Raw genomic sequence first — 12,483 nt, 5'->3', positions numbered from 1 at the left:
GGCCCCGCCCCTATTGCCTACATCACTCCTCGCGGCCACCGCTTCGCGGGTGCCGCTCGCTGAACCTGCTACGGACTGAGGAATACCTTGGAGCCGGTCTGTGTCCTGTTGCTGGTCTGGAGGGGAAGTCGCGCTGCCTGCGGAGAGGCCGCTGCGGAGCTTGAGAGGCCGGGACTGCGAGGACCAGGGTGCTCTCTGACAACCTTACTCGGCACACCTGGTGACTCTTCCCGGCCCCGCCCCTTCATTGACCCCTCCCCCTAGTATAAGCCTATCGCCCGAACGCGCCAGCGGGACGCGCCCGGAGCGAAGACCGGGCAAAGAGCGGGCCGTTTGAGGCCGTTCGAGTACGGGCGAGGGAGGGCGTGGGGCACCTCAGCCTGTCTGCAATCCACCGCATACCAGGTGCTGTCGCTGACACTATGACCACGAGAGAAACCAGGAGCAAGAGTGCTATGGCGACGGGAAGGCCAACAGGTACATTGGATACGTACTTTGCTAAAGCTGGGTCCCTTCTCGTGGATGAGATTTCCATTCTTGAAAGACGCATCTCCCAAGAAATAGACTGGGTGAGGAGATCCTCCCTGGGACCCATCGCACATGTTGCCACCCCCGCCAAGCCACCAAATCCCATAACACCTCCGGCAGGGGGGGTAGTTGGGCTGTCTGCTCTTCCAGACCTATCTGTTACTAACTGCTCCATTACCTCCTCTATTGATTGTGATAATTCTGAGCATGCAGAGCTTAGTATCCTACCTCTTCCAAACTGTAAGGGCCCCACAGTACACACCACTGTTGAGGTAGCTGTCACTGAGCAGACCACAAGCAATACCAAGGCCCTGACCCAGCCCACACAGCGGGAGAAGGAGGGAGCAATCCCGAAAATGGATAAAAGGGCCTACAAAACCAGGGGGGGAAATTCTAAAGCTACTAAAGCCAACTCTAGAGCTAGGGGAACTAAACAGGACATAGCTAGCAAAGGGCCGGTCTCATCCCGTAAACACGAAGCCCTGCACCAACACACCCCGGCAAAAAATCCTCCTAGCCAACAAAATGCTGCCGGGATGTATGATAGTATGTTCTCTGATTTACGCACTCTATTGAGGGAATTGCTTAATCCCCTAGAAGACCGTCTGGCCAACATTGAAATCTGCCTAATAGATTTGCGTAGGGGATTACTAGGTATAGTCACAGACCAAAGAGCAGGTATGCACGCAGTAGGTGGGCACTCCATAGGGACGCCTAATTTACCTAATTCACTTTCAAATTCCATCATCTCGGCCCCTGTACCCCCGACAGTCACCCCATTGGAAAATGTGCAGCCAGCTTCTTTGTCAAAATCCGCCCCCGCACTACCCTGCAACCACCAACCCGTCACAGGATTTACCAGTAGGCTGAATTCATCTGGTACGGCCTCTGGTCCTAATCAGGTAAAATTATCAAATGACGCAAGGAACCCTACAGACAGGCAAGATAGCCAACAAGATTGGCGCAAAGTGGTAAATTTGCCTCCCGAGGCTGCTGCCTATTCTGTTGTCTTGAAGGGAGTACCCCCGTTCGAGGGAACCGTGGTGGAACCTTATGATTCTTTACATAACAAGGTCACTAGCTGGCTTAACACTCACAGGCCACTACCACCTAATACTAAGGGAGAAATTCTCATGGTTAGAAGAGTCCCATGGATCGGCCACACCGATAAGAAATGTGTTGGTGACTGCATAATTGTAAATTTTAGGAACCCCAAAATTGTGTCCTATATTTGCAATTGGACCGGGAACAAAGGGTCTACATCTATTGAAGTGGTCCACCTGTCACATTTTTATCCCAATACCTTTAAGCCAATTTTGAACAATGACAATGGTTGGACCCGGGTTGGACCTGCTGCTGATGGCCGCAGAGTCAGGCCCACCCGTAATGTCCCAAGCACAAACTTTGGTATCCCTTTCCATCCCAACAGTTACAGCTGTCTTGAACAGATAGATTGACTTTCTAAGGGTCAGGGGCATGGCGTATGCGAAATAGCCATCGCCACTCAAGAATATGGTGCCCCCCGAGGGGAGAACTTGTCATCTATTAACCCCCACGGTGAAGAAACTGAATCATCTAAAACCAAAACCATCTTGGGCGGTATTAATAACAAGCTAAAATTGTCAGTCCCAACACATCATAAAGCAGACCCGATGGAACCATCTACTGTTGAAATACTCCGGCCCAGTCTTACGATTGCACCATTGGATGCTGCCCCGCCTAAAAGTGGTGGAAGTGACCCTGACCCGCTTGACGTCTCCTTAAAGGTTCTTTCTTGGAATGTCGCTGGCATTGCCAATAAACTTGACACGAGCGACTGGGACTCCCTGATAGCTAACAGCGACATCTGCCTCTTTCAAGAGACATGGGCAAGGGAACCATTATCTAGAGTGGGGTATGCTGTGTTCGAAATAAACGCGATCTGGTCAGGCAGAGGGAGGCCCTCCGGAGGATTGGCGATCTGGGTAGCTAGCCACATTGGGTGTAATGCGGAGAGTTTACCGACGCATTCGCAGGACATCCAGTGTGTTCTGCTCAGGTGGCCTAATGCTTCGAGTTCAGCAATAATCAATGTATACTCCCGTCCCACTAAGCTGGCCATGGAATCTCCCACACTTGACGATCTTACCTGCTTTCTGGCCAGCCTCCCTAATGACTTTAAGATAGTCTTGGGAGGCGACCTGAATTGCCACTTTGAGCCCTTAGAAGGCCTCAAGGAAGGAGCCCTCGTTGTGGAAGATGACCTCTGGGGCGTACCGCGTTGCCAATCCCCATATGTTAAAATCTGGACTCCCTTAGTAGTACAAATTCTGTCCTTAACGCTAAATTTTTCTCTAAGGGCATGCAATGGCCGCAGTACCTCAGATACTCCCTCTGCATGTACTTTTAACAGGGTGAACCAAGAATCTAGGTTAGATTATATTTTTGTAGACATTAGTCTCTGGCCTATGGTTCAGGACTTCAGAGTAATATCAAGAACGGACAGTGATCATAATGCACTTGTAATGTTTATGGCGCACCCTAAAGGTGCTGATCGATCACTTGCCGCTGAGCCCAGTAAAGATCCCGGGAACTTGACAATTAGTTCCAATAGACGTAGGATCAAATGGGGGAAACTGGCGAGCTCTGAAGAGTCCCTAAGTAAAATTTTTCGGTTAGCACTCCCGAAGCTAATAGAAACGGACAATCTAATTTCACAGCCAAGAAACTTGGAATTCAATAGGAAACTAGCCCACATACATGAAGAATTGGTGGCCCTTCTAGGTGAGGTCTTTTACCCAGTGTTACCCCCAAGGAAAAATACAACTCGAACTCCAACCTGGTATAATGCATCTTGTAAAAAGGCTAAGTCCGAACTCCTGAAGTGTGTTAAAAAAGGATCGGACAAGAGCAAACTTGTTGAGCTTAGACGAACCTACAAGAAAACCATGGCAGTGGCTCGAGCCGACTGGGATTGGAATAAATGGCAGGATTTAACATCAGCACTGGAAGCGAAAGATCTGAGGAAATTTTGGTCCCTGGTGAATACCGGTATGCCAGACCCCAAAGCTGCATTAGAGCCAAATATTGCAGCATCCGTTTGGGAGGCCCATTTTGGCCAATTATACCAGGAACCACCTCAAATTGATGGTGGGAGGGACATGGTTTCTACTGTTGCTCCTGCCACAGCACCAGCCCTGGAATTTACTCTCCCCGAGGTGGTCAATGTTATTCTAGCCCTTTCGATGGGGAAAGCCCCTGGTCTTGACTAGGCCTGGGCGGTAAATTCCGTTCCGTTCGCGGAATTTGCGAAATTTGGGTAATTTCGCGTTCCGTGGAGAACGCGAAATTGCCCAAAAATCTGCGTTCCGCAACTTCGCGAAATTTTTTGCTTGTTCGCGTTCTCAATATGCGTGTTCGCGAGATATTTCACCCCGAGCACGCAAACAGCGATCGCGAACAGGAAAAAAGTATCGCGAACAAGCAATTCCGCGTGTTCGCGGAATTTCTGCGTGTTCGCGGAGATTTTTTACCGTTTCGCGGAGATTTGCGTAACGCGATTACGCAAATTCCGCCCACCCCTAGTCTTGACAGGTTGCCTGGCGATCTTTTTCGTTCATATGCAGACATATGGGGTCCCTATCTTCTTACACTCTTTAACGCTATTCTGGGTGGGATGGAGATTCCTTGTACTTGGCTGGGGGCTGAGATAGTGCCCATTTTTAAAAAGGGTTCTCCTCTACTCCCAGTCAACTACAGGCCAATAAGTCTCATAGATGTCCCCCAGAAAATTTACTCGCGCCTACTCCTAAACCATCTTATGGAGTGGATGGAGGAAAATAAAATTCTCAGCCCCTTACAAGCTGGCTTCCGGAAAAACACGTCCACCATGGACCAGATCTTCCGCCTCGTACTCCTATATTGGAAAACTGTGATCATTGAGAGGGGAAGGCTGTACATGGTGTTCGTGGACTTGAGGTCAGCTTTCGACCTGGTCCCCAGGAAGAAACTATGGGAGACACTAACGGGGCTGGGAGTTCCACCCCATCTATTAAATGCTATTATTAGGCTCCATGAAAACAATTTTGCACAGGTCAGGTATGGAAGGACGGGTGCGCTGACATCTAAATTCCCAGTTCATAGAGGGGTCAGACAGGGTTGTGTCCTTGCCCCGACCCTGTTCTGCCTCTATGTTAACACTGTAATTGCATATCTTGACAATGTTCATGATAATGACGCCCCGTCTCTGGCCGGCAGGAGGGTACCGGCCATTATGTTCGCGGATGATACCCTCCTGCTGTCCAAATCCCCGATGGGGATTCAACGGATTTTAGATGGTTTTGGCCTTTTCTGTAGCCAACATGGCCTGGAAATAAACACAGGGAAGACCAAATTTATGATATTCAACCCCTCAGCCAAAACTAGACCAAACCCATCCCTGAGTTCAGTTACACTTGAGAGAGTAAAAACCTTTCAGTACCTAGGGGTAACGCTGCATGAGAACCTATCATGGGAACCTCATGTAGCAATCAGTCGCATGAAACTTGCACAACTGTCCGGGGGAATTCTGAAGGTAGCAAATTCCTCCACCTACAAACCAACTAGCCCGGCAGTTGTAATGTACAAGTCGCAAGCCAAAGCAGCCGCATCCTACGGTGGAGAACTCTGGGGATACACGGCGGGCACAGGAATCATTAATGTAGAAAACAATTTTTTAAGGCGTCTCCTGGCCCTCCCCCGAGGCACACCCCTTCTTCCCCTAAGAATGGATATGGGTCTACCCTCTATAAAAGAGGACCTGGAACTTATGCCATTAAGGTTCTGGCATAGGCTCTGGTCTACTGCTGAGCTTGTACACTATAGGCAAGAGCTTGTACATGTTATGAATCTGAACTCCTGCGATAAAATTACCTGGCTAGCCTTGATAAAGAAAGAACTCTATCGGCTGGGACTCCCCGAATTATGGGAATCGCCCGAGCAAGGCTGCCTTGGGGTCTCCCGCAAACGCCTTGTGGGTATTTATAGGGAGCAACGTTATGCCTCCCTGGTCTCTGCATCTAACAAAGGGTCCTTGACTGATCGATTTTTGACTTTCAAGGACCACTACCAGTTTGAGGGATTTATGGATATTATTTTTCCCATCCTATCCAGAAAATTGTTCATACAATGGAGGCTAGGGACTGATAAATTTGTCCAGGCTGCTGCAATCATGACGAGGAAGAAACCCACATTGTGTTCTTTTGCCCAGCTTACAATAGACCAAGAAGATACTGGCTAGTCCCGCTATGCAGAAATCTAGGCATTAGGAGTCATCTGCAGGTGTACAGAATACTGAAAACGAACACTGATCCGCACATAGTCTTTGCAGTTGCAAAATTTTTAACGGCTATGTGGCATATAAGGTCTAATATAAACAAGAACTGTGCTGTCTAATGAATTCCACTGTATAGATGTCCGTAATATTTGTATATTGATTTTATTGGTTTTATTATGCTTGTATTTTTACTGATTGTTTTAAATGTATTGTGTGATTCTATCTTTTATGGCCTAATCGGCCGAAATAAAGAAAATTTGGATTGGATTGGATAATGAAAAAGCCTTATAACAGTATACTTCGCAAATGCAGCTTTAATTTGTTTCCTTTAACATTTGTTTCAAATGAGTGCGTTGTAAACAAGGCGAAGTAAATGAATGCGTTGTAAATGAATGCGTTGCTTACGTTTTCTGATATTCCCATTGAAGTAGTTCATCCATGGTCCCCAGATTTTCATATGCTTTTGAGGACACCCTCTGCTCACATATACTACTTTGTCAGCCGTAGCACATCTGTCCATTCCCTTCAGCCACTCAGTTATATGACGTACAGCGAGAGATATCCAGTGATGGTCAATGTTGTGTTTTGTGATTAAAAATCCCAGTCCCACCAGTGTCATGGAGCCCATGGACCCCCTTCTGATCCATCAATCCAAGAAGTGTGAATTTGGGTCCCATACTTACTGTCCCAAATCTGCCTAGTACCTTGTAGTCCTGGGCCTCAAAGTTCTTTATCATTAGGCATTCCAAATTCATGTGCTTATGCATGCCTATCTCCATTCTACATCTGGAGGCCAATTCATATAAATATGTGTGCCTAGCTCCATTCCCCGGCCACCCTGCATTGTGCCCACCCTATATGGGGTGTAATACACTCAGGGCCTCATTTATGAAAACTGATGCATCGCTGCGGTAAGACAGAGATGTGTCGGAACACCTGTGCTGCTGTGCAACATTTTCTAACGCCTTGGACGAGTCATATTTACGGTACAGCGCACTATGGCATAAGGATCTATGATGCATCAAAAATAAATTAAGCTTCCGTGGGACGGGTGCAGCAGAGAAAACTGACGCATGTGCAGCAAAAGTGATGCTACTCTGCTTTGTGGCACACAGAGCAGCACAAATCACCCTAGCGTCACATTGGACTGCCTAACGTGTCAAAAATTGCATGAAAATTGAGGCATTTGTGTTAAACAACATTTTCCCAAGCCTCAATACAGAAAAATGGAGCAGGCAGCAGCAGCCATGGCAACAACTCCAACAACCCCAACCCCTGCCAGGATGTCCAGGTAGACTTCCAGGGGAAGAGGAAGAGTAATTTTAGAGAGGAGGAGATTTAAATGTTGGTAACAGAGGTGACAAAGTATGAACATCAACTCTTTGTCAGCTCAAAATTGCCATTAAGGAAGAAAGAGGCTATTTGGCTGTTATAGTGGACAATTTTAACAGTGTTGGGCAAGCTTAAAGGACAGTTCCAGAGTGCAAGAAGTGGTGGCATGATTATAAGTACAGGATCAAGAAGAAACTGGTAAACAACCTGAGGCCAGCCATTTATACCAGAGTTAGAGGACCTGAGGACCAGGAGGAGCTGACCCCCTTGGAGGAGCAGGTGGCAGCAGTCATTATAGCAGAGTTGGTGGCAAGAATAGAAGAACAGGACAGTGTTGGCTTCGGGGACTAGCAAGACCTTCAGGATAAGTAGCAACAAGGAGCAATATGGGCAATAAGGCCATGCTGTGCAGGGCAGCAAGCCATGTCCCTGCAATGCACTGCGCTGTGGGCAAGGTAGAGGATACGATTCTTTCTCATGTACAGTCATACATCATATAAATGTAAGTCATACTGCCCAGTTGCATGTAGTACAGCTCAGTCCAGCTCCGTCAAGTTTGTCCATTCCATGTGTGATGTACAGCACAAGTCCAGGGTCACCAATATATACTGGGACTTGTAGTGGCATGTATAACATAAGTCAGCATAACTACAAGTCCCACAATACATAGCAAAAAACATGGACAGGAAGAACACATCATGCATGGATACTTGAACCCTACCCAACCAGATGCTGATAAAGCAGGACCCCATGCATCATGAGGCTAGTGTGTCTTAATTGTGCCCATGTGGCCAAATCAAAACTGTAAAGCAATGGAATGGAATGGGGTAGTCAGAGTATAAGCTCCTCGCATGAGAGGGAGGGTCAGGTGCAGCCACGGCCCGTGGAGGGAGTTCCGTGGGGCAGTAAGGCGGGTCGGGGGAGGGGCAGGGTGGGGGGTTCTAAAAACCGGAATATGGATAATTACAGGTAAGTAAACAATTAAATAAATAAAACGAATTTCGTAGCACACGCTGCATCGCAAAATGGTCAGGTGTGGCCCATGTGATGTAGCACCACATAAGAATGAGTGAAGAGCCATGTGTATAGTCACTAGCATGAAACTACATTGCACAAAGCTGTTCCGATTTGATGACTGAGAGCACACAGGTGTTGCCTACCATGGTAGAGACCACCCTAACTCCTGTCATGTACAAATCCATACTGGAGGTGGGAATTAATGCAATTTAAACACACCAGAGGACCATGGCCTTCATTTATGTAATTTTAGCATATGCCAATGCTGCAAATTACCGTGCTGTGCTGCCCTACACCACAGTGAAAGGGCTGGAATGCACTCTTATTTATGCAATATGTTGCATACCTGTGCTTTCTCCCTGCACTGGTGTAGTTTCGGCTCTCTACTGTCACTGTAGGCATCCTTTCACCGTGGTGCAAGGGTGACTCCTTCGCATGCAGGATTGTTTTTGTGCAGGAAAGGGCACCTTCCTGCACAGAAACCTTCCCAAAAGGTGTTTTCCTTTTTCTATGTGTGCTTCAGAATTCAACCCAGATAGAAAGAGGAAAAAACAAGGAGAAATTAAGACATTTATCCTCGTTATGCCTCACCTCAGGAGGTGTAAGGATTTTGCGCATCTCCAGTTTAATAGAATTATGTTAATTTGGGGCAGCTGTTAATGCAGAGTAAGGCAATGAAGCGATTTGCGCTGCACTGCCCTACTCAAGATTTACAAGGCAACTCAAAGCCACACAGGGTGGCTTTGTGTGGCTTCATAAATCTGAATCTGAGCCCTGCACCATGCATAAACCACTTTATAAGGTGCAAAAGTGATGCAAGGCTCTCATAAATAAGCCCCCATGTGTGTTTGTGGAAAGAATAGATGGTGTGTGAGCCCAGTGGGCCCATGGTAGTGCAATGCAAAGTAGGTGTTTCTGAGCAAATTGAACTGGCACTGTATATGAAAGGGGAGGCATTGCATAGCAAGGAGGTGAGAAGTGATGTGTGTACTGAAAGGTAGCGTGAGCAATACACATGCACTGATGTGCCGAAAAGTGTCACTTGTGTGGCAGATGGGAAGGGATGACAAAGAAGTGGGCATTGGAGTGCTACATGTGATGTGGACCTGGGTGAATATCTAGCAGGTGTCAGGAGGGAGCAGGAAAAATAAATGTCTTACCATGCCACATATGTCTAAGGAGGAGCATGTGAAACAGGGAATTGTGAAGTTATAGGATGACCAAGGTGCCACAACTATGGGCAGGATTCAGGAATGGTTGGAGGGTTAAATGTATGGGCCTAGTTGTGTGGCAATCATTGGTAGGTACATGTCAAATATTATCATCACTACTAGCATGTGGGGTACAGCTTGCCCCATAGCCCTCAAGTACAGACAAGCATGTTGGTCAATATGGTGATTCACATTGTTGGTGTTGGGATTACATGAGAGTCAATGTATGATCTGGGTGCCATAAATGTGTGTTTCCGGGCCTAAATGATGAGGGTTGCCAGAGGAGTCATGTACTGGTACAAGTGAGTGGGGCTGAGTCAAATTATGTGTGATACTCTGCAGATAACCAACTCTGGCGATGAGGAGATATGGTGAGCGCCAGTGGTAGCAATCTACCTAGTTTAATTGGGCCTATGCCCTCAGAGTTGGTACCTTGTGGCCACTGTTCTGAACTATGGAGCCAACTGTGTGGGTTTTGAAATTACATGAGTGTACACAAATAAGAAAACCATACTACGTACATGCCCTTACACTTCCCTGCAATGTAGCAAAGTTGCTATCTGTATAGAGTAGTGTGCATGTGTGTGAAATATGAGCCCTTGGCCACATTAATGCACAATGTGCATACAAGACAGCACAACAAGGCAGACTGCCATGGTGTACTGCATGAAAGGCAGATTGCAGGATCAAATCAAATACATGACCAAACCCACAAAATGTTTCCTGGAGCTGTTGACTGCGTAGTGGCCAGAGGGAATACAGGCAACCTGATGATTTCTTACAATGTGCACAGTAGTGTTGTCAATATGTGATACCACATTTAGAAAAGCCATAATGAAAAAAGGGCTAATCACCAAGGCAGATGTTGACTATACATCAACTTACCCACACAGGGTAGGCAGGTCAGCAAGCTGGGTCACTGTGTTGCAATTTGTGGTATGAAATGAAAAGTCACCCTTGTCACACAGTGGGTGGGTGAATTAAGCAGAGATACTGCCATCAGAAAGGCAATTACAGTGCAACTTTGCCACAATTCCTGCATGTCACCAATCTCCTAAGAATCAATGTTGAACTCAAAATTAATTAAAATAAAGCCTGTATGTCAGCCATATTACTCATGTCAACATCTAGCATAGATCACCATTAACATATCTCTATTTCACTGCAGAGGGAGAAACAACACCTCCTGAACCGCTGCCTGTCCTGGATGACCAACCTGCTGATGATGACGTCCTGCCCCCCATGGACGATGACATCTTTCTGCAACTCCTTGACCCCATGGGAATACCTTCTCCTGTCGCAGGAGGGGATGACAGCATCAAAGATTCTTCAGAAGGAACGTCGTACCATGGGACATACCTCAGCTGCCTGTCCAAGCACAGTCCAGGACTCCAAGTACCCCAAAGTTATCTTCCAATAGCAGGCAGTAGGAGTCGAGCGGCAGAGGAGGGTCAGGCAGGGATGGAGAACTTCACGGCCACCCTAGAGGGAGTTCTTAGTTGCCTCATTTCCAATAAGGATACCTCTGAGGCAATGAGAGGCACCTACCCTCTGCTGTATAGATTGAAACAGTCCATGGCTGATATTGCTGGTGTCATGATGACGAGGCAAGAACAACAGCCCTGCTGATGTGACACCAGTGAGGTTGCCACCCAGCTGTGGGCTCTCTGCACAGTCCTTAAATCTATGGAGCGGAAGCAGGACTCCTATCTTGCAACAATGGGTGCCTTCCACCGCAAATCTGCTGCTGTGCTGCCAAGCCAGCAGGTCCTCTTCTGTGCTGTGCTGCCTTCCTTGTTGGCGCAGGGAAATGCGGCTGGGTACAGGGGAGCCACATATTCTTCCCCTGATATGTGTGTGGCTCAGATGCCTCCTGCACCAACACCACCACCCTCAGGGGAGGCAACACACACATCAGAGGATGAAGATGTGGACTACAACATTCTCCAGTGGACAAATCCCCACTAACATTTGTCTATGCCACTTGACCAGTGTCTCACAGGACTTGTTTTTATGATCATACCCCTGCCCTTGTCACCTGGTACTGTCCTCTTTTTGCACATCCACCTGTTGACCTGAACCATATGTGGACTGGTGATGTGGCCTACCTTCCCTAATGGCAATGTGGACCTCCTTCTCACAGGAATACTCCTTTACTCAACATATCACATGGCATGTATCAACCATGGACTCTGTCTGGACAATCTTTGGCTCTCAAAGAATGTTGGGTTTGTTGCTGCAATAACTGCTACTGTGAATTAGCCTATGAACACACCGCTAAATAAATGCACTACCTTGAGCCTGTGTTGTACGTTTGTTGCAAATAGGACTACCTAGCCCATGGTGGATGTGCAAACCCAAATGGCACCATCTCAAGGAAATTGAGCTACAGTCTCTATCACGTTCTCTTGTTGGATAAGGTCAAGCATCATGGACCACCTCTGCCATGGCAATATGTTGCTAATCCATTTGAACTATTGAAAAGGATGGTGTGACAATAAGCATCAGTCCCTTGAGTGCCACACAATGAAATAGGCCAAACTAATCACACAGTTGCAGTACTGTATACATTGGGTCCAGTGACACAGGTGAGCCACTAATACATGCTCACACATCCACAGATATCAAGCTCAGTTATCATGGCTATGCCATCATGCACATATGTCAGCCCCAATGCTTTAACTGGAGATCTCCTATGAGTACTATCATAATGCATGCACTGACAATAAGCAGATATTAGAACATTGGAATGTGGAGCACTCCATTCAATACAATGAAGTGCTCTGTGCTTCTACGGGCCGGTAAAAGCCCGCAGAGAAACATTCCTCGTACCAAGTACAGTATAATAATACTTTGGAACAACAAGGATGTAATACATAAAAAACTGTTTCAAGACAACCTAAGCCAACTGTTTTCTTCAAATACAAAATACTCCAGAACCACAAAGGGAGTCTCCAAAGACATCTTAATACCCGCAATATTCAAGGAGGAGTACATGCTCAATCCTTCGCCGCAACATTCCACATAGCGTTTGTTCACAGCTGACCTCTCGGAGCCCAAGGGGATTTAAACCTCCTCGGGCTCTGAGAGGCTGTTGTTTTA

The sequence above is a fragment of the Triturus cristatus genome, chromosome 3_1 (genome assembly GCF_964204655.1).
Source record: "Triturus cristatus chromosome 3_1, aTriCri1.1, whole genome shotgun sequence".
Classification (NCBI taxonomy): Eukaryota; Metazoa; Chordata; class Amphibia; order Caudata; family Salamandridae; genus Triturus; species Triturus cristatus.
This window is presented reverse-complemented; position numbering follows the sequence as displayed.